This window comes from Notolepis coatsorum (assembly GCF_963971535.1).
Source record: "Notolepis coatsorum genome assembly, chromosome: 3".
NCBI classification, from domain to species: domain Eukaryota; kingdom Metazoa; phylum Chordata; class Actinopteri; order Aulopiformes; family Paralepididae; genus Notolepis; species Notolepis coatsorum.
The window spans coordinates 200,459,801-200,482,938 of record NC_140167.1 but is presented as its reverse complement, the minus strand read 5'-3'; the positions used below and the strand labels follow the sequence as shown (position 1 = coordinate 200,482,938).

General features: G+C 41.9%; 1 protein-coding gene across 1 annotated transcript in view; it reads left to right on the top strand.

Annotated features, from left to right (window-relative positions):
* grin3bb (glutamate receptor, ionotropic, N-methyl-D-aspartate 3Bb) overlaps positions 1-23,138 on the top strand; it is a gene marked incomplete at both ends in the record, with an annotated part of 569,733 nt that overhangs the window by 116,766 nt on the left and 429,829 nt on the right.

Genomic DNA, 23,138 nt, shown 5'->3' with positions numbered 1-23,138 from the left:
GTTCCCCTTTAATATGATCTATGTCTCTAATTCTCATATTGGCGCATTCTTCCAATTCTCCTCTCACAATATTCACCCTCACTGAACTGAGTCATCTGAAAATGTGCTGATTTGTGATGTCAGAGACTCAGCTGCATGTTGAGACTCACACACTAAGCACAGTTACCATTGTGGTTGGAGCCCAGGCTCAAAACGGCTTAAGATCTTGACAACGGAACAACATATGAAGTAGTGCAGTGTTGTAGTACTCGGGTCCAGGACTTGGACTTGAGTCCGAGTACTGGACTGATTTTCAGGACTCGTGACTCGACTTGGACTTGTGCACTGAGGACTCGGACTTGGACATGGACTCGAGCATTGACTGCATTCGGACTCGGAAGGTGCAGACAAGGACTTGTGAATTGATACATTTATTTTAGTTTTTATTTAGTTATTTATTTAGTTATTTTTTGGTAATAGGCCCTAATCATTTGTAATAAGATATTGATGGCTAGTGCATTTGTTTGGCTATTTACATTTACATTTAGTCATTTAGCTGACGCTTTTATCCAAAGCGACTTACAAGTTCTGTACGACAAGTCATCAGGAAGGGTACAACTCTATCAGCTGAGTAACAATGTTCATCAAAGTGTTGAGTGCTACAGTGTAGGTTAGTTTATTAGGACAAGTGCATGACAGTACGGTTAGTTAGGGTTAGATTTCTTTATTGTGTATATTTATTGTGGCTATTGTGTCACAAAGTAAATAAACTCCATTTTAAATGGTGAACGCTGTGTCATTTATGTTTAATGTAGACCTTTTTTTATTTGTATGTCAGCTCTTCGACTGCCAGAGTGGAGTGGACTCAACCTTGATGACTTGGACTTGGACTCGGGTAATGGGGACTCGACTTGGGCTCTTCTTTGGTGACTTGGACTTGGACTCTGACTCAAACACTGGGGACTCGACACTCGACTCAGACTCGATATTTAGTGACTCGACTACAACACTGAAGTAGTGATGTACTGACTGTACACAGTACCAACGGAACAACATACTGTATGAAGTAGTGATGTACTGACTGTACACAGTACCAACAGAACAACATACTGTATGAAGTAGTGATGTACTGACTGTACACAGTACCACCAGAACATATGAAGTAGTGATGTACTGACTGTACACAGTACCAACAGAACATATGAAGTAGTGATGTACTGACTGTACACAGTACCAACCGAACAGCATACTGTATGAAGTAGTGATGTTTTAATGATTACTCTACATAAAGCAACTTTGATATTTCAATTCTTACATTTTCCATCTCCTTACCTGCACAACCACAAATTCTTTCTTTTCAAAATCCAGCTCCAAGGGTTTTTGGACCATGAGTTGAACTTGAGTTGCGCTTTCTGCAACGGTAAACACAGGAACTACGGCGAACACATCCTTGTCGTCTCCAGCCAGGGTTAGCTTGATTTGTCCTCCCTGCACAATACACATAATGATTCATACTTAATCACAAGTAACCACTCCGGTCTTGTTATGTGTCATACAGTTGGACAGTACAACAGGACAACATGGTCTCTGCTTTTTTCATTGAAGTGTTTTGAAACAGTGATAATAATTATATTATACAGTATATACTGTATATATATGCATCTATAATTGTTGGATATGTCTGCATATATCCCTCCCTATTCACATACCTGTATAATAAAATTTAATAATATGTACAGTATATATTATATCTATATCTGTATATATCCCATACCTACTCTCAATAGTTATACCACTGGCCAGCATGGCTTACCACCATATCCTTATATTCAGAGTTAATTATATTGTTTACACTGCTTATTTGTATCATTACAATAGTTGTATTGCCTATATTAATGTATTATACTATTACCATGCCCCTCTCCCATGTACCCCCCCCCCCCCCATGCTACTACTGTATGATGCCCGCATTTCCCCAAGGGGATCAATAAAGGAATATCTTATCTTATCTTAGTACATTACCTGTATCACTTTATATAATTATACTGTAAATACATGTTGCATATATTACCAGTAGCTTGTTATATATATCACATTTAATTACTTGTACATTGTATATTATTATTGCACTTAACTGTTACAGTCTGGTACACTCTGGTTAGATGCCAAACTTCTTTTTGTTGTACTGTACTTGTGCTGTATAATGACAATACATTTTAGGGATGCTCGATATTGGCTTTTTTACCGATACCGATATTCCGATATTGTCCAACTCTTAATTTCCGATACCGATATCAACCGATATCAACCGATACCGATATATGCAGGGTTTCCCACCCCAAAAAACTGAATAATTTCAGGTAACTAATAATTTCACTGGATATATATATAACAAATATTGTTATTGTTTTTTTCTTTTTTTAAACCGATACCGATATTTTCCGATATCACATTTTACTGCCGATATCGGCCGATAATATCGGTCGGCCGATAATATCGGACATCCCTAATTTTAATCTAATCTAATAAACATCAAATTAGAGACTGTTTTTTTCTTTTCAATATCTCTGTTTTTGTTTATCTTTTTAAAGAATTAAAAAAAAAGAAAAAAAAATCCTGTGACCTGGTCCGCATCTCTGACAGTGATGGATCCTGATGAGTGCTCAATAATCTCTCCTGTGAAGGTGTCCTGCAGGACACATGTATCTTCACACCTGTAGAATTCGGGTTTGTTGTCGTTTATGTCGAGAATTCTGATCTGTACCTCTGCAGTGGTGAAGGCATACACCCCATGGATGTTCAGATTAGCCTCATTAGCCTAGAAGAGAGGAGAGGAGAGGAGAGGAGAGGAGAGGAGAGGAGAGGAGAGGAGAGGAGAGGAGAGGAGAGGAGAGGAGAGGAAGAGGAGATAATTGATAACTTTACTGCTAGGCTCATTTAATACTAGTACTACTATTACTACTACTACAACTGCTACACTACTACTGCTACTACTACTACTACTACTACTACTACTACTACTACTACTACTACTACTACTACTACTACTACTACTACTACTACTACTACTACTACTACTACTACTAATACTACTACTACTACTACTATGACAACTGCTACTGCTAAGACTAGTAGTAGTAATTTAAATCATTATTATTGGAAATAAATAAATAAAAGAGACATGTACCTTAACAATCACAACAACCTCAACAAAACTTCCGTTGCCAATGGTTTCACGGTCGATTTCGGACTTGACTGATATTTCTCCATTATCTTGGTTGATTTCAAAAAGGCATGTATTGTGTTCAATTACACTTGCTTGACTTGCTCACAATATAAACACACAGTAATACAGTAGATGCTTTGTTTTGCTTTCGCACCTCTTGGCAGCCAGGATATGGACACATGGAACGTAAACACTATTATTAGTACAATTAGTACAACACATAAGTACACACACACACAGATTGCTATCTGAGAAAGTAACGTAACGTTAGTCTACTATACAGTATGTGAGCCGGCTACACCATTTGCCATGTACTGTATAATCTGTAGGCAAAAACGTACTGTATATAAACGGCTGATGACTCATAACTTCCTATCACGTTTGAATAATGCTGTAAAGTTAAGTAAAAATGCATTTCAATAGTATATTAAGAGCTTACCGATTGAGAGCTAAATCCACTGCCAACAGACGAGACGCGATATTTATTTACTTCCTCTGCCTCTCTCTCAGTTTGCCGAGGGAGGGCGGAGCTCGTCCAGCACGTTGTCACCAGCTGTATGAGAGCGCCCCCGCTGGTCATTGTTAACATTAACCACACCAAAACGGCGTCAAACCGTCCGGCAAACAACTGTACCAGGACTTTTCCCGGCTGTATCTGTACTGTGTGCGGTGTATTAGCATGCTGCTAGCGGCTCCGTCTGACTTGAGTAGACTACCGGGCGCGCGACGCTGAAGACCGGTGGTATAGCCAGCCACGTTGCGTTAGTAGTACAACCGATATAGCAGGAGGGTGCATCCAGACCCGAAGCTTAGCTGTGTTTAGGGTAGCAACAGTATTAGCTCGCGCGATAGCAGCAAGCAAGCAACAGCCAGCAGTGGACGTCTCCCAGATGGTACAGAGGACGCCTCTTCCCACCAGCAGAGGACGCCATCCAGCACGCTCCTCCAGCTAACCACTGCCTATGCTGTTCGCCCAGCCCGCTGGCTGTGCTCGCGGGATCGCCGACGCCATCTTGTCACCTGGACGAGTGGTGACAGGAGTGGGTCCGCCATCTTGGCTAAGTACTACCGGTACCTCGTGTATCAACAGCAACATCCATTCAAGTGAACGCTAACAACCAGTGTCTAAGGGGTACCCCTAACAATTTAAGCCGGCTTAGGTTAGGTTTTATTTTGGTAACGTGGGCCCACATTTACTTGGTTTTATTTTTGTTATTTTGTTATTTGGTTATGTGAATTCCCAATGTTTCTCTACTTTATGCCTGGGTTCCCCTAGTACAAGCGGGGTGTTTTAATGTATTGAGCACGCGGTGCCTATGGTGGGAAGAGCTTCCCCTACATTAATAGTGAGAGCACCCGGTGCCATGTATGAATAAATGGAAAGTGTTAATTGTAATTGATAACCTGCCCAGGCTTCAGTAAAGTAGACCTTATTGGGAGCATTGTCTGTGTGTCTGTTTCTTCCATTTGCTATTCTAACCCCTGGGTAAATATTGTGACGGCATAATTATTTAACCCTTACACCCCATTCACAGAATAGCATTTGAAGGGTCTATACAGGTGGTCAAGGAAGGGTACTGCTTAAAGGGAAGCCCAATAATACTATTGAACTGACAGTCACTGGGTGTGGGAGGGCTGTCGGAGGTACTGGGGGAAGTGAGGGTGTGTGGGGAGCCACTGCTGACCGCCTTGGAAGGCGAGGGAGACCAGAGTACCAGTCCCCAGGTTAGTAAATCCTGGGCCCCATCCACTCCAGCTGCAAGCCCTCCAGAACGACGTTCCGGGCCAAAGACGGGGGTACATATAGGTCCAATACTATAGTATCCTACTACCCAGTGTCTGTGTACTACTACTCCCACAACAGTGGCGGCTCTGCCACTAGGGGCGCACGGGCGCCGCCCCACCTGCTGTTAAATCAGAGAAGAAGAAAATAAAACTTTTTAGTTTTAAATTTTATAGCCCTATAAATAATATAAACATGTTTAAAATGAATAATATTTACTCATTTTAAGTATGTTTGTATTTCCAATGCACAATATAACGTTATTATCTCAAATAAAAAACACTCGTTTTCCTGAGCAGGAAGTGACATCACGTTTTTTTTATTTTTTTTATTTTTTCGTATTTCTCGGCCCGGGCTAGACGCGACAGCGCTCTGAGTGCGCGTCACAGTTTGATCGCTGTATCCGTCACAGCCAATCAGTGCATAACGCGTTGTGCGTTGAAATATGACTATTATGTTGGAATCCGGGCGCGATTTGAAGCGGTCTAGCCAGTAGCGTCAAGAATTTCTGTAGCCGCATTTCGCGGAGACGCTCTCTGATTGGCCGACACCAGTATTTTTTTCCGTAGCAGAATTTCACAGAGACGATCTCTGATTGGCCGAATCCAATTTCTAATGTTCCAATTCTAGCTTATTCCTAGGTTGGTCCGTTGGTGGAGATAGTTGTGTTGTTGTGAGAATGATGCAGGCAGCTGTTTGTCTTAGAGCGTGCCGTGACTGCAAGTTCTTTAGACTGTTAAGCTTAGGCACTCTTTCAAAGTTGGTTAAGGTTAGAGTTTGTCTTAGAGCATGGCGATAGAACGCCAGGTAGTTTGCAGTCTGTTCGAGCGGAAATGGACAAAGGAATGAAGTACTGTTGTGTGGTGCTGCTAACTGCTAACAAGCTAACACTTGTCTAACAAGCTATATGGCGGATGCAGTCTGGACACAGTGGACAGTGGTCTGGAATACATCAACAGTGGATTATACACTACTTTATCAAGGCAAGCCCTCCTGCCCTGGACGTGTCAACTAAACAGTGAGTCTCTCTCTCTCTCTCTCTCTCTCTCTCTCTCTCTCTCTCTCTCTCTCTCTCTCTCTCTCTCTCTCTCTCTCTCGCGCGTTTGGATTGAAAATACGTGGATTATGGCTTGTTCAATATCGTCTATGTTTGAATGAATGAATGAATGAGAACTTTATTAACAGATTGCAGAATGGGTACAATACAGTACGGCTCAATACACACAATTGTTAAGGGGATGCAGACCAGAGAAAGACGTTTGTCTTGTTTACATCAGGGTCCCAGATTTTCGATTCATATCGATAGTTTAATAGCTAGCCTTGGCTCGTTTAACAATATGCAAAATATATGTACAGCCCTGTACTCATACTGAAGTTATTCTTGGTATATAATAGGTCTGATTGTGTAACGAATCGATTCCACGTCGCGCTGTGTGTGAGAGAGAGAAGGAGAGGGAGAGATCTGCGTGTGTTTGGAGACGGAGCGAGTTTTGTTTCTAACTTTTCTATTTATATATTGTGTTTCAAGTTGTGAATTAGACTATACTTTATTTGACTGGTTGTGTGTTGTTGTAGTAACAGCTGAGCGACTCGTTCATAAGAGCCGATTCATTGCCGTGAGCGTGAGTCGAATCGCTCACGTCTTGCCATGAGTCGGTTGCGTGGTACTGTACATGTTTGCAAAATGTTTGGTATAGCGCCCCTAGTGGCGAAGCATCCACGAGCCGCTACTGTCCCACAAGCAGGGATAATCCACCCTTCTACACTAGGATTTGACTTGATTCAACAACAACAAAGCAGTCAGGGCAATGGCAAGCCGAAAACGGTCGCAAGTGTGGTTACACTTTACATCGTTGATCATTTTGATATGCATTCAAAAATGATGGATTAAATTAAACTCAATTCTCAATGTTGTTATGCAATACCTTCACCAAAATACAATGCTGCTTTATTTCACAGATAATCTCACAGACATCACAAAACTCTAAACAGTTTAGCACACATTCATTGACTTTGACAATTAGAAGTCCCTATAAAACAAGGTATTGCCATTTTTTTCATCCACATCATTTCATGGCGCTGTTATTAACACAACACAATAAGGATTCAATGTCCCAGATGAGATCTCTGGTGGCCATATTCAAACTAATTTACTCTCAGTAACTGTCAAACAAAATTAATGGGTGCAAAACTGTTTAGAATTTGTGTGTGTGATTATGTGCAAAATAAATCAGCATTGTATTTTTGGTGAAGTGCTCCTGGAAAACTCCAACATTTTGGGAAATTAGCTTATTTAACATCTTCCCTGGAGTTAGACAAGAAGATACATACCTTTTTTTGTCTCTGTGCGTGCATTTAGCTTAGGGAACAGTCGCTCCGTTAGCGTAGCTTAGCTTCATCACTGGAAGTGGGGGAGGGTTAGAGCCTGACGTTCCCTACAGTCACGAAATACACTCCAAATACAACTCCAAAATGTTCCTGTAAACATGTTGTGACCTGTGTATTTACCACGTGGAGAAATAAAAAATTATTGAATTAGACAATTACGTTTTCTAAGCAGATATACTCGGAACAATTTTTTGCCGAACGACTCCTCTCTGAGTGCAGTCAGTGATTTCTACGTGAAGCCCTGTTTGTTTACATTCTCATTCATTCAAAGGATCCGAACCGATTGAAGTTTATGGATACCATGACTTAAAATCCTCTTACCATGACGATTAAAAGCCTCCCCAATTTAGAAAACAGTAATCCAATGGCTGGTATTGATATACTACTAACTACTGCACGCTAACGGAGCTAACCGGAGCTAACACTAAAGCTAATATAATGACTTCCTTTCTGGGGGGTTTCAAAATAAAAGAGTGACGTCTATAGCAGCGGAATACGTTTATTTTGTACATTATCTAACGTTAACACGAACCTAAACTAACTACTGAAAAGGCTGCCATAGTACCCTCCACTACTCTATATGGCATTCTGACATACTGTATTTAAAAAAAAAACATATATGTTGATGACTATAAATGTTAACTTATGCAGCACTTAATACTACATGTAAAATGTGACCTTTGGTTCCGGTGAATATGATAATATAGACAAAGGCTACAGTCCGATTGGAAGCAGCGTAAACACTAGTCTGACTGTAGTGGTGGGGGCTTTACATGACTCAACCCCCGGACGGAAAGGTCGATGCTAATCACTCCTTACACAACCTTACAATGCTACAGTAAGCAGACCTGGGTCATAGTCTGCAGTAAATACTTCTCAGTGTTTTTATAGTTTTTTTACTTACTGTGTTTGCCACAAGCAGTGGTGGACTTGAATTCGAGCATTGACTGCATTCGGACTCGGAAGGTGTCAATTAATACATTTTTGTTAATAGGCCCTAATCATTTGGCATAAGATATTGATGGCATTTGTTTGGCTATTGTGTCACAAAGTAAATAAACTCCCGCTGTGTCATTTATGTTTCATGTAGACCTTTTTTTTTATGTGTATGACAGCTCAGACTCAACCTTGATGACTTGGACTCGGAATCTGACTCAGACTCGGGTAATTGGGACTCGATTCAGACTCGAGATTTAGTGACTCGACTACAACACTGGCCACAAGGACAAAACAGGTTTACACGCTACTTTAGATGCGGTGTTGGCTAGTACCTCTTGGATTATGCAATCAGACACAAAAGTAACCATGGGACGGCCCCCACAGCACATGTTAATAGTGGGCAATCCGATATGATTACATTTCAATAGTTTTCTGATTTCTTCAGATTATTTAATAAAACACTGATGAATATTCAGAATATATTGAAGCGACCCTGGGATTTGGGTCGGGTTGGTCCGTTCAGCTGTCACTCAACACTCCGCCATCCCGGCGCTGGTGGACGCGCCAGCCGCGGGTTGACGGAGTCGAGAGTGGCACAGGCTGACCTGGGGAGGTATAAGTGGGTGGGGCACCCAGCGGGCACCCTCTCTGGGCATGGGAAATGGTAGCAATGAGTCTGATACCGCAACCTGTAATGGAGAACTGTGAATAAAGACCTGCACTGAGAACTACCAACCTGCCTCGAGAGTCGTCTTATAACGTTGGAAACCACGAACGTTACAATATCATAATATTTTTTTTTAGAAATGTTTCCTTTTTTGGCAATACACACACCCACTAGGCTATGCGAGGCGAGCCCCACTCATTTAATATATAGTGCAAATTAAGTGTTCAAATGAAGGCATCCAATAATAGATTAACCATTGTCTTACCTTAATGCAGCAAAATGCGACGTTTCGTCTTGGCATCATTGATCTATTCTGCTTTAACTTTGTCTGTGAGATCACTTTCAATGTGAAGCAGACTCTCCTGACGCATTGTTGTTCTTTTGCCCGTTTTGGATGTGATGTGCCTCATTGCTGAGAAAGACCGTTCACAACTTGAATCGCAAGTTGCAGTGCTGACAGCAATGAAAGGAACGTTTTTCGTAATTTAGATCTCATCATGCTTTGAAAACAATGTACATACAGTAGCTCTAAAAAGTTTCCACGATTTGGACTCTCATCATGTCCTCTTAGAGCAAGCCCTTGTTTGCCAAGATAACGCAACATATACATAGACGCCTGACCAATGGAGCACTCAAAGCATCTGCTCTACCACTATTGAACATGGGGGGGCAAACGTCTGGTTTTGCTCCCCCACTTTTTGATCATATGAAAAATATGATATATCCACCCCCCCCCCCAATATATAAATCTAACCATAACTACGTAATTTCAATCAAATTAATAATACGCAATGACACTTAATAGCACGTTTTTAAGTTTCCAAAGATTGTGTGACCCCCCACATTAATGGTTTGATCCAGTGCCCCACTGTCCCGACTCCCTTGTCATGAGCGTATTCGGGGGGAGGCGCTGTTTTTTGAATGCCTGGTGAAGAAAAGTTCACCTCGATGGCTTTGTGAGGATTATCCTTCGGCGTTTTACACCAAATGGAGCAAATCATTACGTAAGTCGAACACTGTGACTGTATACTAAATGCGCAAACAGATTGAAACTGAATATTTATCGTATTGGTGATGCGAGCCGAGCCGCCGTGCTTAGCGTTACCTAACCATTAGCTAGTGAATCTTTCATGAATGTGTAGCAGGGTGGATTATCCCTGCTTCGTGGGAACGGGTGTACACAGCCACTGGGTAGCAAGACACAGTAGAGCTCCGTCTGACTGCACCTTCGTCTTTGGGCCTGGAGCGTCAAACTGGAGGCCAGCAGTGGGAGTGGATGGGGCCCGGGATTTACCAACCTGGTCTGGTACTCTTGTCTTCCTCGCCTCTCCGGGGCGGTCAGCAGTACTCCCCAACTCGCTCTCACCTTCCCCAATACCTCCGTTAACCCTCCCACACCTAGTGACTGAATTGTAAATAAATAACTTAGTTCCTCCCGCAAGCAGTACCCTCCCTCGGTGACATTAGAAACCTTATGGTGAAAAGGAGGAAGTTGGATAGGAAGGGGTTAATTGTATTAACATTACCCACACCAAAAGAGTTGATAAACGCTCAGGAATGGACACGCACACAGAACTCTCATCTAATTCTTTATCGTTACTTATACTGGTCAGTTACAAAGATTTAATGGCAATGGGTCAAATAGAATGAAGTCTTACTATTACCCAATTTGTAACTCAATACCTTATAGACACTTATACTATACACCCACACTGTATAGAACCAGGTATTGCCGACCCAAATATAATATACTCCAATGTGCTTGACTCATCACCCACGTCTGGGTTAGTACCAGGGATAAGACCTCTCTCAGGCTTTAATTATATGGTAGTGATAATACCTCTCTAAGTCTTTACTTATAATGCAACAGGTCGGTAACCTCCCCACAGAGGAAGGGTTAATTAGATGGGAAATTATTATTAAAGAACAAACACGTTATCACACTCAAAGAAAATGAAAAGGTGGGCCCACTTTACCAAACAAAAGTCCTATACTAATGCCGGCATGTAATGTTTATGGGGTACCCCTATGAACTGTAGTTAGCAACATTAGCTCGCCCGTAGGCCACGCCACACTGTGTACTGTGCAATAGGATCCTGAGCGCCGAAGCGCCAGTGTACTCAACCAAGATGGCGGCCTCGCCGCACCACCACTGTCCGGGTGGTAAGATGGCGTCGAACGCTCTCGTCTCAGGAGCTAGCAGCGGGGTTAGGCTGAGGGGGCAGTAGCGGGCTGGAGGCGCGTGCTGGATGATGGCGACCTCTGCTGGACGGGACGAACTCCCGTGCTAGGCTGACGACCGCCGGTGCAGAGCAGATGTAGACCGCCGGCGAAGACAGGCTGCTGGCTGCCGGTGCTGGGTTGACGCGCAATAATAATCTGAAGGCTACCTTAACTGAAGCTACTCTGTGGGTCCTAGACAGCCCTCCTGCTAGCCGAAACATACAACAACGCAGGGTGCCTCTAACCACCAGTCCTCTTCAAGCCACGCTGGCTGGGCACCTCGCTGGAGGGAATAACATTAATGTAACTGAGGGGTACAATTCCCTGACTGTATTGATAAGTATGGTATCATTAAACCACTACTGCGTTATGTACATTACTACTGGCCATACAGTACACAGGTATATGTGATGAACACCCCCACAATAACACGGCTTAACAAAGAAAGTACTGTTTGTAATATTTATTAGAAGAGCACCAAGATTATCTTACATTTATTAAGAATTAGAGTTGCGCTTGTAAGGCGAAGAATTCCTCAACGAGGAATCAATAAGCTCCAGCTACGGGAGGCGGTACATATACTCCCCTTGATCGGCAGACAAAAAGCAGCAGCTATAATCCAAGTATGCGGGACAGCATGGATAAAAGCCAGCCAGCCTCTTCCTAGAGACGGGCTCGAGTGATGCTCCTCACGGGTAAATCCCACACAGCAGCGGGGTAGACGGTTCTCTGCTCCAGCAGCCACGGTACCAAAGCAATAATAATCCAGCCGGAAAAGGCTCTGCATTCACCGGTGTAGATTCTCCTGTGCACGGTACTTCACATTAACTAGGTCGAACTTGACGTTATTTCACTAAGCTCTGACACTTTTACTATACTATTCGCACGCGGTTCTAAGTGCTCTATTTAGACGCAAGGTTGCTCACTTCACTTGGTTGGTCGTTGACTCGTGATGAAGGCTTTACTAGTAAGGAACGAACGATACGTTGAACGAACGTTTTAGGATAAGACAAGACTACTGCTGTATGCACCTGCGACGTATTTATACGTAAGGTGAATAATCTAGTGCCAACCTCAGTTCTGTCTCGTATTACTGCGCAAATCTGGGCATGTTGAGACATGTCTTAGCGGTGACTTTGAACTAGACATTGGGGGGTATGGCCGTGGCGCCTAGGGGGGTCGCTGTCCAATAGGAGAACGAATATTATGGTCTGGCTTGTACCTAGGTAAAGGGATATTCCGTGTATATGTACAAAGAATATACAAGGGATATCAAACGATATACAAATATTATACATGGGATCTCAAGCAATAAATATATATATTCGGTTTAATCTGACCCTTTGTAACAATTAACATAAGCCAACTCTTGGCTATACCGCTTTCTTCTAGGATAACGCCTGATATCACTAGGGTTATTCAGTGGGGACATGCAACACGCTACTACGCTTATGTTTCTAGTATAACCCGTAATATATTCAAGTTCAATACGTTCACCCGCGTGATCCACTACGGGGCTCCACAACGGCACGACCATTCAGGTTCACGTCCAACATCGAAGAGGCTGGTTCTTCCCACTTCCGTCTCGGTTGACTTGCTTCCTCCTCCATGCCTCTCTCGTGCGCTCCGCCTGCCACCTGCCGCCCCCTGCTGGTACCGCCAACTAGCCCCACAGGGAGAACTGGGTGGATTGAATATGAGTCAGTTTAATGTTTATAATCCATATTCCAGCCGGTGAGAGAAGGAGAAACTCGCGTCATTGTTTGAGAGAATATCAATGGAAACTAGTTAACACTTTGGCTGCCATGGGTTAAATTCATTATCAACCGTAGGTTGCCGGCTCTATTTGTCTATAGAGAAAGTCCCCTTCTTTGCAGGGCTATAACTTTTTAAATTCTATTGCTACATTGCCATTATTAGGGCCCATTCAAAGTCCTATATGTATTGTTCATTGTGTAGCAACGTTAAACTTTTTCATTCACATATTCATAGTAAAGTATGGTCTAATGTATAAGTATGTTTTCATCTCTTTCTGCAGCTTTCTCCAGAACGTGATATATAGCCCCAAATGCATTATATTGATGATGAAATACAGTTTGATGGCAATCAGCGCGATATAAAAAATTCCAACTAGACGTACTTCTAGAAGTTACTACATGTCATCTGATGTTGACCGGATGGGCGAGGGGGCGTTTATAATTCCGTGGGCAGCGTTATACCAATCATCTAATGTGGGTCAAATGTTGATAATAGCAGTTAGTATCGAAGACGGTAACGTTACACGCTAAAACTCACCCCAGTCTCCGCGCGCCGTTGGGCGATCATCGTAGAGTAGAAATTTTATCATTATGGGATGGCGATTTACCCGGTCCATCTCCAGCTTGTATAATGGTATATACGTCCAAATCATGTTGTTTATCGAGTTATTGGCAATCGATCGCTATGTAGCGTGACGAGCCAGAGTCCCGGGACATGTACCGAGTGCCCGGAAGCAATACGGCCGTCCAGCAAAACCTCTACTGCGCTTCCTGTTAAGCGATTGCGCCGATCGGCCACCAGATGGCGCTCCTGAACCGCCAGAGAGCTCAGTGGGTGGTGGATCTCAGGCCAGCGAAGGGGAAATATGAATCCGATTCCAGATTTTTGAAATATTGATATTAAAGACGCTGTAAAGCGTCATCGGCAACTTGAGCATGGCCGGGAATGACGCTTTAAGGCGAGACACTGCAGGTGAATAGTCAAATATACTTTTTTTGTTGATTTTGAGATTTTGTTATATTTTGCTTCCTAAACATGTCTTCTATGAAACTAGTGACAATAAAACGTCAATAACACACATTTAGTTGTTTATTTTACATCATTTTGCCTTATTGCATCCATAAATGTGCACATATTTAATGGGGAAGTGCCTCATATGCATATATAAACATACATTTCAGAAAACTTGCAATATATTTTTTCTTAGTTTATATGTACATAACAAATTGGGAAAGTTTCATAGTGATATCTATTCAAATATTTTTTGCCTATTAGGGGGTACTACACTGTACTACACTGTTTGTAGCCTGTGTGTAGTACAGTGTCAGTGTCAGTTCAATAACATCATTATTATTATTATTCAGTTATCAGGCATGTGTTTAGGTTGTCTATTACTAATGGTTTGATTAGGTATTGTGTTTGTAAATATCTGTTTAAAAAAAAAAAGTATGGCATTTTACAATACAGAACTTTGAAGGCGTTTTCCCAAAAATGAGTTTTAAGAGTTTTTCCTCATACTCTGAGCCAGAAATCTCCACTTCAGTAGCACACACATACACCAAACCTTCCAGTTCTATTCATATCTATGTTCTGAAGGTATTTACAGAAGGGTTTGTTGATATCGTATTCATACCCTGATTTATATCACATTCTATTCCTAAAAACATGGCGAAATATGGAATTTTACCATAAAAATGGACTGAATGGAGTATTTTCTGATTTATGGAGTGATAAAAAGAGATATCCAAAATCCCCTCTGTAATAACCTTTGGCTCTAATATGTCAACAAAATGAAACTATAATTTTGAAAATGGCTTTATCCAATGTTCAGATTTCTGTCCTGGAATTATATGCAAATTAGTGCATATTTAAGTAGATCATGCCTAATTTGCATATTTAAACATACAATTTCAGAAAACTTGTAATACAAAAAAGTCTTGTCTTAATATAAGTAATCAACTGGGGAAGTTTCATTGTGATATCTATTAGTTAATTTTTTTACCCTATTCACCTGCAGTGTCTCCCCTTAACACGGCTCCTGGCAGCCAAAGTGTTAAGATGTCTTTGTGCACAAAGGGGAGATAAAGGCAAGTCAGCACTTCTGAATAATAGTCACATATTCAGGGTGCTACAAATGAATGAATGAAAACTTTATTTAACAGATTGCAGAATGGGTCCAATACAGTACGGCTCAATACATACAATTGTTAAGGGGATGCAGACCAGAGAAAGACTTTTGTCTTGTTTACATCAGGGTCCCCGTGTTGACGGTCATGTTGTTGTTGTTGGCTTGTTGCTGCTGGGGATCGGATGTGAACAGAGGGGCTTCGGGAGGATCGGGAAAGTTATTATTATTATTATTATTATTATTATTATTATTATTATTATTATTATTATTATTATTATTATTATTATTATTATTATTATTATTATTATTATTATTATTATTATTATTATTATTATTATAGTAATTGGCTGCAATTACTGCAATATAAACTGAGTTTTATAGTGAAAAGAGCAGCTTTATTGGTCAAGATTGAAGGCTCTATATTGCCGGACCCCCTCCAAACCACCCCTTGCCTGTCTTGCACACGCAAAAAAGCAAAAAAATAAAAAATCTTGCACCCCCACATTCAACTATAACTAGGCGGCCATGAACATATAGCCTCAGGTGATCCGTAGCTATGCCCAGGGGCAGCCCGGTGCAGCTTTTAAATTACTTTGTTTATATGCCTTGGAAAAATACCGTATATCCATTTTGCTTTTTGAAATTTGACTCAAAATAGTGCGCTGGTGTTCGCTACAAAGCGATCGGCGGGCGGAGATTCGGAACGCAGATGTTTGCTTTACTCGGCCTGCGGGATCAGGATGATCATGTGAATGATGTGATTGGCTACATTATTTAACCTGAGCCTATGCGTGATTGGTTACTGCCTGTACCTGGAATGTTAAACGCCGCCACCTATCCGACTGACACCTTCGTCGTTGACACCTCGGCCAGCGGGCTGCAGCACAAGACACACACAATAGCCAGCAGCCTGCACACATTATATATACATTTCAAAATTCCCAGCATAATATTTTGGGTAGGCATAGCGTAGCCTGGCCTTATATACCCGCCGCCTATGACTACATTTTGTACCCCGTTTAATCACCTGGACCAAGTAGTTCAAAACTCTTAATCCCTATCTGAGGGGTGGATTTCCAGTGGATTACCAGAGCAAAATGTACTATACAATTTATTTTAAAATGTCTTTCAATATAAATAAGATGGCAAAGTTTGTTAACTGAAATAATACAAAATGTTTAACCTTCATGGCAAATCAATTTTAAAAAAATGTGGTCATGTTTGTGGTGGCCTAATTTTGTGTTCAAACAAATGTTGATGACAGAAATGTTTATGTTCATAAAAGTATCACAACAAAGATTGTCAATCACAACTGTAATTTAGATGAAAGAAAAAATATCTTCAACAAAGGAAAATATCACATCATCTGTCATCACCTTCAGCAAACTGAAACCTAACTTAGAATTCAGGGCCCTATTCCCCGTACCTGGTTCAACTAAGTCGATCAAGAGTCCCATTATCCAGATTCAATTAACCCGATGTTTGAAGCCGGGATTTTCCTGTTCCTCGAAGGTGGATTCAGTCTCGTTAACTCGAACCAGACTTGAGACCCAGGATAAGTGCGCGCGGCCGCTTCAGTTGAAAAGCCAGCACGTATCGATAGCAGAAATCCTGATTTTCTAACGGCATTGATTGATTAATTGATTTAAAACTTTATTAACAGATTGCAGTACGGCTCAATAGCCTCGCCGACAAGTTAAATGCATAATCTATAGGCTAATTTTAAGTCCCTCATTACCCCAATCAATCAGATTATATTTCTTTAAACTTGCCTGCTGGCAGTAGGTTTATGGAATGGATAATCAAATGAGATCTTGCTAGCGAAAATAATTAGTTCAACTGTTATACAGAATAAGGATACGGCTCTCTTACCCATTGATTGATGTATGGTGGATGTTTTACTTATCTACACTGTGGTGTGACGGTTTGTCATTTTGACTTTCACGCAGACGACCGGGGTTCGAATCCCACTTCTTCTAGTCTTTTTCTTCTTTTTGCAATGTAGGAATAATTCAATTTGGTGCACGTTGAGAGCTATATAAAGAATGACATCCTCAATGCATGTAGATTTATAATATTTTAACTTAAAACTAGGCAACTTTTGCGTATAATCATTAATATTATATTCCAAAAAAATTATATTGGAAACACGGGGTTTCGAACTCGGGCCGTCGGGTTGACAGGTTTGAGGACTAGCCGTTGGACCACTGTGCCAGACAGGATATATCCATTGTGTATCCATCAATGCACAAGAGACCCGTGTTTCGAATATTTTTCTTTTGAATGAAGTTTTATCTCTTTATTCTCAAATGCATTAATGTGACGTCAACGGCTCATTCAATTTCTCAAATCCGTCAAACAGCGCATCTCATCAGACATTTTAATCCCAGTTACAATATCACAATAACGTGTGAGTGATGATACAATTCAACAATCCTCAGAGTCCTCGTAATTCATAATCCACAAAAACCACAATCCACGCATAGACACTTCAATTTTATGCTTGAATGAAACACAATCCTGGCGCTCCGTTAAGCAAATCTACAGCGGAGAATATATGAAACTAATCAGAGCCAAACGGCCGATAGGTTTCATTCATTAAAAATATCCCCAGGGGATTCACATTTGCAATGCGCCGTTATTAAAATAACCACATGCAGTGTGTATCGCGACTCCGAGCGCCGTATATGACGTGCATTATTTTATTTAGGACAAAGTAAATCTATAGGCTGAATATGATTTATTATCAGCATTTAGTTCTATTATTATACATTTCAAAAGCCCCCTCTAGGAAAACGAAGCACAGAAACATAATTCAGAATGGTATAAATGGGATCTCTAGACTGTGAGAATCATTTCAGGAAGCGAGCTGTCATTTATTTGCGGGGGCGTGGCCATGGTTCATCCGGCTAACTGAAGTTAACCCTGCTCTCGACCAGGCTCAAACTTTTTGATCTGTTGTCATGGTGATTTAGACAATCGAGCGTCGGGGAACAGAAAGGTCCGGCTTAAGTCAGGCTATACTGGAAATTATCCGGCTAACTCAGTTAGCCAGGTACGGGGAACGGGGCCCCTCAAAGTACGTCTCGATGATCCAGCTGCCTTTGAATGAATGTTTTTTTTGTTACCCTAGTGACTGAGAGTATTTTATTTTATTACAATTCCATTATGATTTTATGAATTTTAAATTAAAAAATATAATTAGACATTATAGATGTCTCTGCAATGTGGACTCTAGTCTAATCGGTAGAATTAAAGCACTGATATTCAGGATCTAGTAATCTTGAAAAGTGTGAATCTGGATCAGGGTGAATTGCTGAATTGCTGAATTGCTTTGAAATACCGGGACAAAATCTGGCAGAGTTGTGAGTTGTCTGATCCTGGATCACAAAAAATGGGATTTTAAAATCTGATTGAGATTAAATGTTTTGAACTACTGGGTCCTGTACATTGTATATTGCTGTTGCACTTTACTGATACATTTGCTCTCTGGTTGGATGCCAAACTTATTTTTCGTTGTACTGTACCTGTGCTGTATAATGACAATACATTTAATCTAATCAAATTTGTCTTCGCTAGCGTGATACTCTATTAGGACCATAACTCCTCACTTTGGCTGGACATGCCACAGGATTACTTAAATGCCGGATGATAGGCGGCATGGTGGTGTAGTGGGTAACACTGTCACAGCAAGAAGGTCCTGGGTTCGAGTCCCGCTTGGGGACCAGGTTGCCGGGTTGCGAGGTACCCAGGTGGGGTATCTCCCAGGCCTCTCTGTGTGCAGTTTTCATGTTCTCCCTGTGGAAACCCAATAGAAAAACATGCAGAACAGATCGATAAAGCTGTCGCATCCCTGACGAAGACGGACAGGAGCACTTGGATTTGTCCCCGGGCGCGGCCCCATGTTTGCTCCCGGCTGACCTTGGGGGGGGGGACACACAACGGGATGGGTCAAGCACAGAGACAAAATCTTGTGCTACAAATAAAGACTTCTACAATGGCCAGTTTAATAACATAATGGAGGAGTTGTAGATGAATGCAACTCCCTTGCCCCAATGCATATCGATGAGCTGTGATGAGTGGTTGAGATCTGTGGGGTCAGGGAAATTGATTTCAAGGTATATGGACGTCTCGGGTGGTTTGGACATGTGAGAAGATCGGAGGAGGGCGGGGGGGGTGTTGAGAGGGGTGGAGGAGATGATTGTGGATGGGTGGAGGCCGAGAGGGAGACCGAATCACACGTGGAGGGGATGTGTGGAAAATGATATGAGGGATCTGGAGATATATGAAGACATGGCACAAAACCGTGCCCAGTGGTGTGGAGTAATCGCTAGGGATGTCCCGATCGCCTTTTTTTGCCCCCGATCCGATCCCGATCATGTGATTTTAAATATCTACCGATTCCGATCGTTCCCAATCCGATCTTTCACATTAGTAATCAATTTTGACGCATTTGTGTCAGAAACTGGCAGAGCAAGAAGCCCCTCTGTTGCCTATAGTCCGGGGCGCGAGCGCGGCGGCTCTTGTTATTACATTCATATGTGCTTCATATGAGAAATATTAAAAGTTTCAATATATGTTTGCACATTAGTATACATTCAGTGTTCGACTTACGTAATGATTAGCTCCATTCTGGTCTGAAACGCCGACGATAATCCTTAGTCACACAGCAAATAATTGCCGTTATCTGAAAAGTTAGTCTGAAAACTCCGCCTCCTGCTGCTTCATGAGTTTTTCCTCCACGCGAAATGTCCTCCTTGCAAACATTGCAATTGCTGTTGGACTGGCTTGACTTTCTATTTTAAAATGCTTAGTTACAAACCTCTAGCAGCTGCTCAAGTCAGTGGATAACCATGTTTCGGGGAGCAACGTGTTGTTGTGATGTGAGCGTCTAAAATTAACGGGAAAGTGTTTGTTGCAACGGTGTAAATTAAAGGGGATGTGTTTGTTGTGGACAATTATTCTGCTCTGTGACAATAAATACATTAATGATATATTATATGTAATTTAAAACCAAAACTAAGGCCTCCGTATGAGTTTAAGACGTGAACATGGTCATGTTTGTTAAAAAAAAAAAATTAAAAAAAAAATCTTTTTTTGACTGCCGATTTTTATTAAAAAAGATTCCCGATCCCGATCCTCTGAAAAGCACGTGATCGGCGCCGATCCCGATCACGTGATCGGATCGGGACATCCCTAGTAATCGCCCCATCCAACCTCACTGTAGTGAGAAAATATGGACGTAAAACGAAGATGATGATGATGATGATGATGATGATGATGATGATGATGTGAACACCTGTACCGCGGACAGTGTGTGAAGAGAGGCATCATCGCCAGGGGTGTAAAAAGTACCCAGAAAGTAAGTGAAAGTATGGGTACCGTCTCAAAATCGTACTCAAGTAAAAGTCAGAGTATCTGGCTAAAAACACACTTGAGTAAAAGTTAAAAAAAAATTTCTACTTGTAAATGTACTTAAGTACTAAAAAGTAAAAGTTAAAACTTTTTTTAATTCCGGGTCAATGAATTGTTCTGTTTCGTCCTCTTCATCACTACTATCGTTTGTGGCCATCTTCTGTAGCTCGTCACTCTGACTGTCTATTTTTCTGATAGCAGGTGTTTAATCAAAGATCCCAGCTTTCTAGTCTTGCACAAGGACCAATCAGCATGGGTATGGGGCGGGTTAATTTTCCATTGATTGGGATTTGATTGGCTGTTTTTAAAATAAAGTGTGGCCGCAGGATTAATAACATTAACGTTAGTTCGTCCAGAAAAACAAATGACTAATTAAAATGGTTGGACCTGCGAGATTTGTACTTTGTACTTAGTTTGTAGGTCTGCATTTTAAATGTAAGGAGTAAAAAGTAATGATTTTTTTTTCTCTGAAATGTAATTGAGTAAAAGTACATTGAGTAAAACCTAATAATACTCTAGTAAAGTACAAATCCCCAAAAACAGTACTTAAGTATTGTAACAAAGTGCAATTACTCAGGTATTTTAAATTACACCCCTGATCATCGCTTGTGGTGAAAGTATTCCTCGAAGTAGTCTGCCTTCTGGCAACCCCTCAGCTTTTCTGTTCCTGTCTAAAATTCAAACCGCTCTAGACATTAGGCCTTTGACATTCCTTCCCCTCCCCGTTTCTAATCCCAATAATCCATACATGCACACTGGGCTTTGGGCTTCCTCCACAAAGCCCTGCTCCTCTCCGTCGCATGTGAAGTGTCAGTGCAAAACCTGCATTGGAATATCCTCTTTTCTCCCATTCCTACCCCCCTAAAAAAAACATTGGCTTCTACACACTATACATCCCTTCTTCTTTTTTTTTTTTCTTTTTTATCTTTTTCCCCCTCCTTTTTCCTCCGATTTTCTCCCATCCCCAATGTTAGTCGTTATGCCAATTCTCAATCCCCTTCCTGGTCGCTGCGCACTTACCCCCCACAGTCGGTCTGGGAGAGTGGAGGCTACCACGACAGTACCACATGCTTCCTCCGACACACGTCTAGCCAATCAATCGCTTCTTTTCACCTGGCAGCGTGGACTCTCACTGAGAGGGCGTAGCGTGTGGAAGGATCACACTATCCCACTTAGATCCTATCCGCGCTTAGCAGGCACCCCGACCGAACTGTAGGAGTCGCTGTTTACAACGACCCGGGCCCACCCCGCCAGCTTCTCCCACCCTCTAATACTGCCAATTGTATTAGTGTGAACGGCCAGCCAAGCTGGTGACAACCCCGGAGCTGTGAGCTGGATTCGAACAGGCGAATCCTAGCGTCTCCGGGGTTGGTGACGAACGCAATCTCCGCTACGCCACCTGACCGCCCGTATACATCCCTTCTAAATTATGTGTGATTGAGACGGGATGAAAATCTCCCGGCATAGTTTAAAGATTGATGAAGAACAGGAGCGTGGTCTGAACCTGGAGAGCTGGCAGAGACAGAAAGGCATGAGGACCTGGGTTTTTTGGGCCATATCAGTTTGACACTTTATATATTTCAGATGACAACTAATTAAAGGTCCCATGCATTATAAATGGCCTTTTTCCAGTGTTTAGCATCGTTTCCTAGCAATGGGGGATTATATCAATGTGGTCTGTGTCGTTAATGATCATATTGACTCATCAGTCTAGTCTCGAGTTCACGAGATCTTCCCTCACTCAACTAAGCCGTTCTGATTTGACGGTATTGCTGACGTGAATAAGGTACTGATTGAGCTGATTGTGATCTGATTGGCTCTGTGGTTGTAGTCACCGCCCACAATTCGATCAACAGAGCGAGTGGATTACTTCCTCAAACAGGGTGCAGAGTCCGACAGACAGCAGAGAACGAGCTAGCGAGAGAGGGAGAGAGAGATAGAGAGAGGGAGAGAGAGATAGAGAGGGAGAGAGAGGGAGAGAGAGAGATAGAGAGGGAGAGAGAGGGAGAGAGAGGGAGAGAGAGAGAGAGAGAGAGGGAGAGAGAGAGATAGAGAGGGAGAGAGAGAGATGGAGAGGGAGAGAGAGGGAGAGAGAGGGAGAGAGATAGAGAGGGAGAGAGAGGGAGAGAGAGATAGAGAGGGAGAGAGAGGGAGAGAGAGAGATAGAGAGGGAGAGAGGGAGAGAGAGATAGAGAGAGATAGAGAGGGAGAGAGAGGGAGAGAGAGGGAGAGAGAGATAGAGAGAGAGATAGAGAGAGATAGAGAGGGAGAGAGGGAGAGAGAGAGCCGCGGGGATGGGTCTTCAAGTTTCAAGTTTCAAGTTTCTTTAATAGTTGTCATACAGAAGTACAGAATACTTTCATACAAAATGCTTCTTACTGTTACGCTCCAGAGACTGTGCTAGACAAGATAGTATCAAATAACATAGTATAGCATGTAATTTAGAAGTAGAAAATGAGGTCACAGTGTTCAGTATAGACATATGTACAATGTTCGATGCAGAATAGACGTAACTGAGTTACCGTATAATATACAATACTATGCAGTGTACTAATGTACAATACTATATAGTGCAAAGCAGAAATGGGATGAGGTACAATTTAGGTACAATTTACAGTAAGGTGTACGAGTT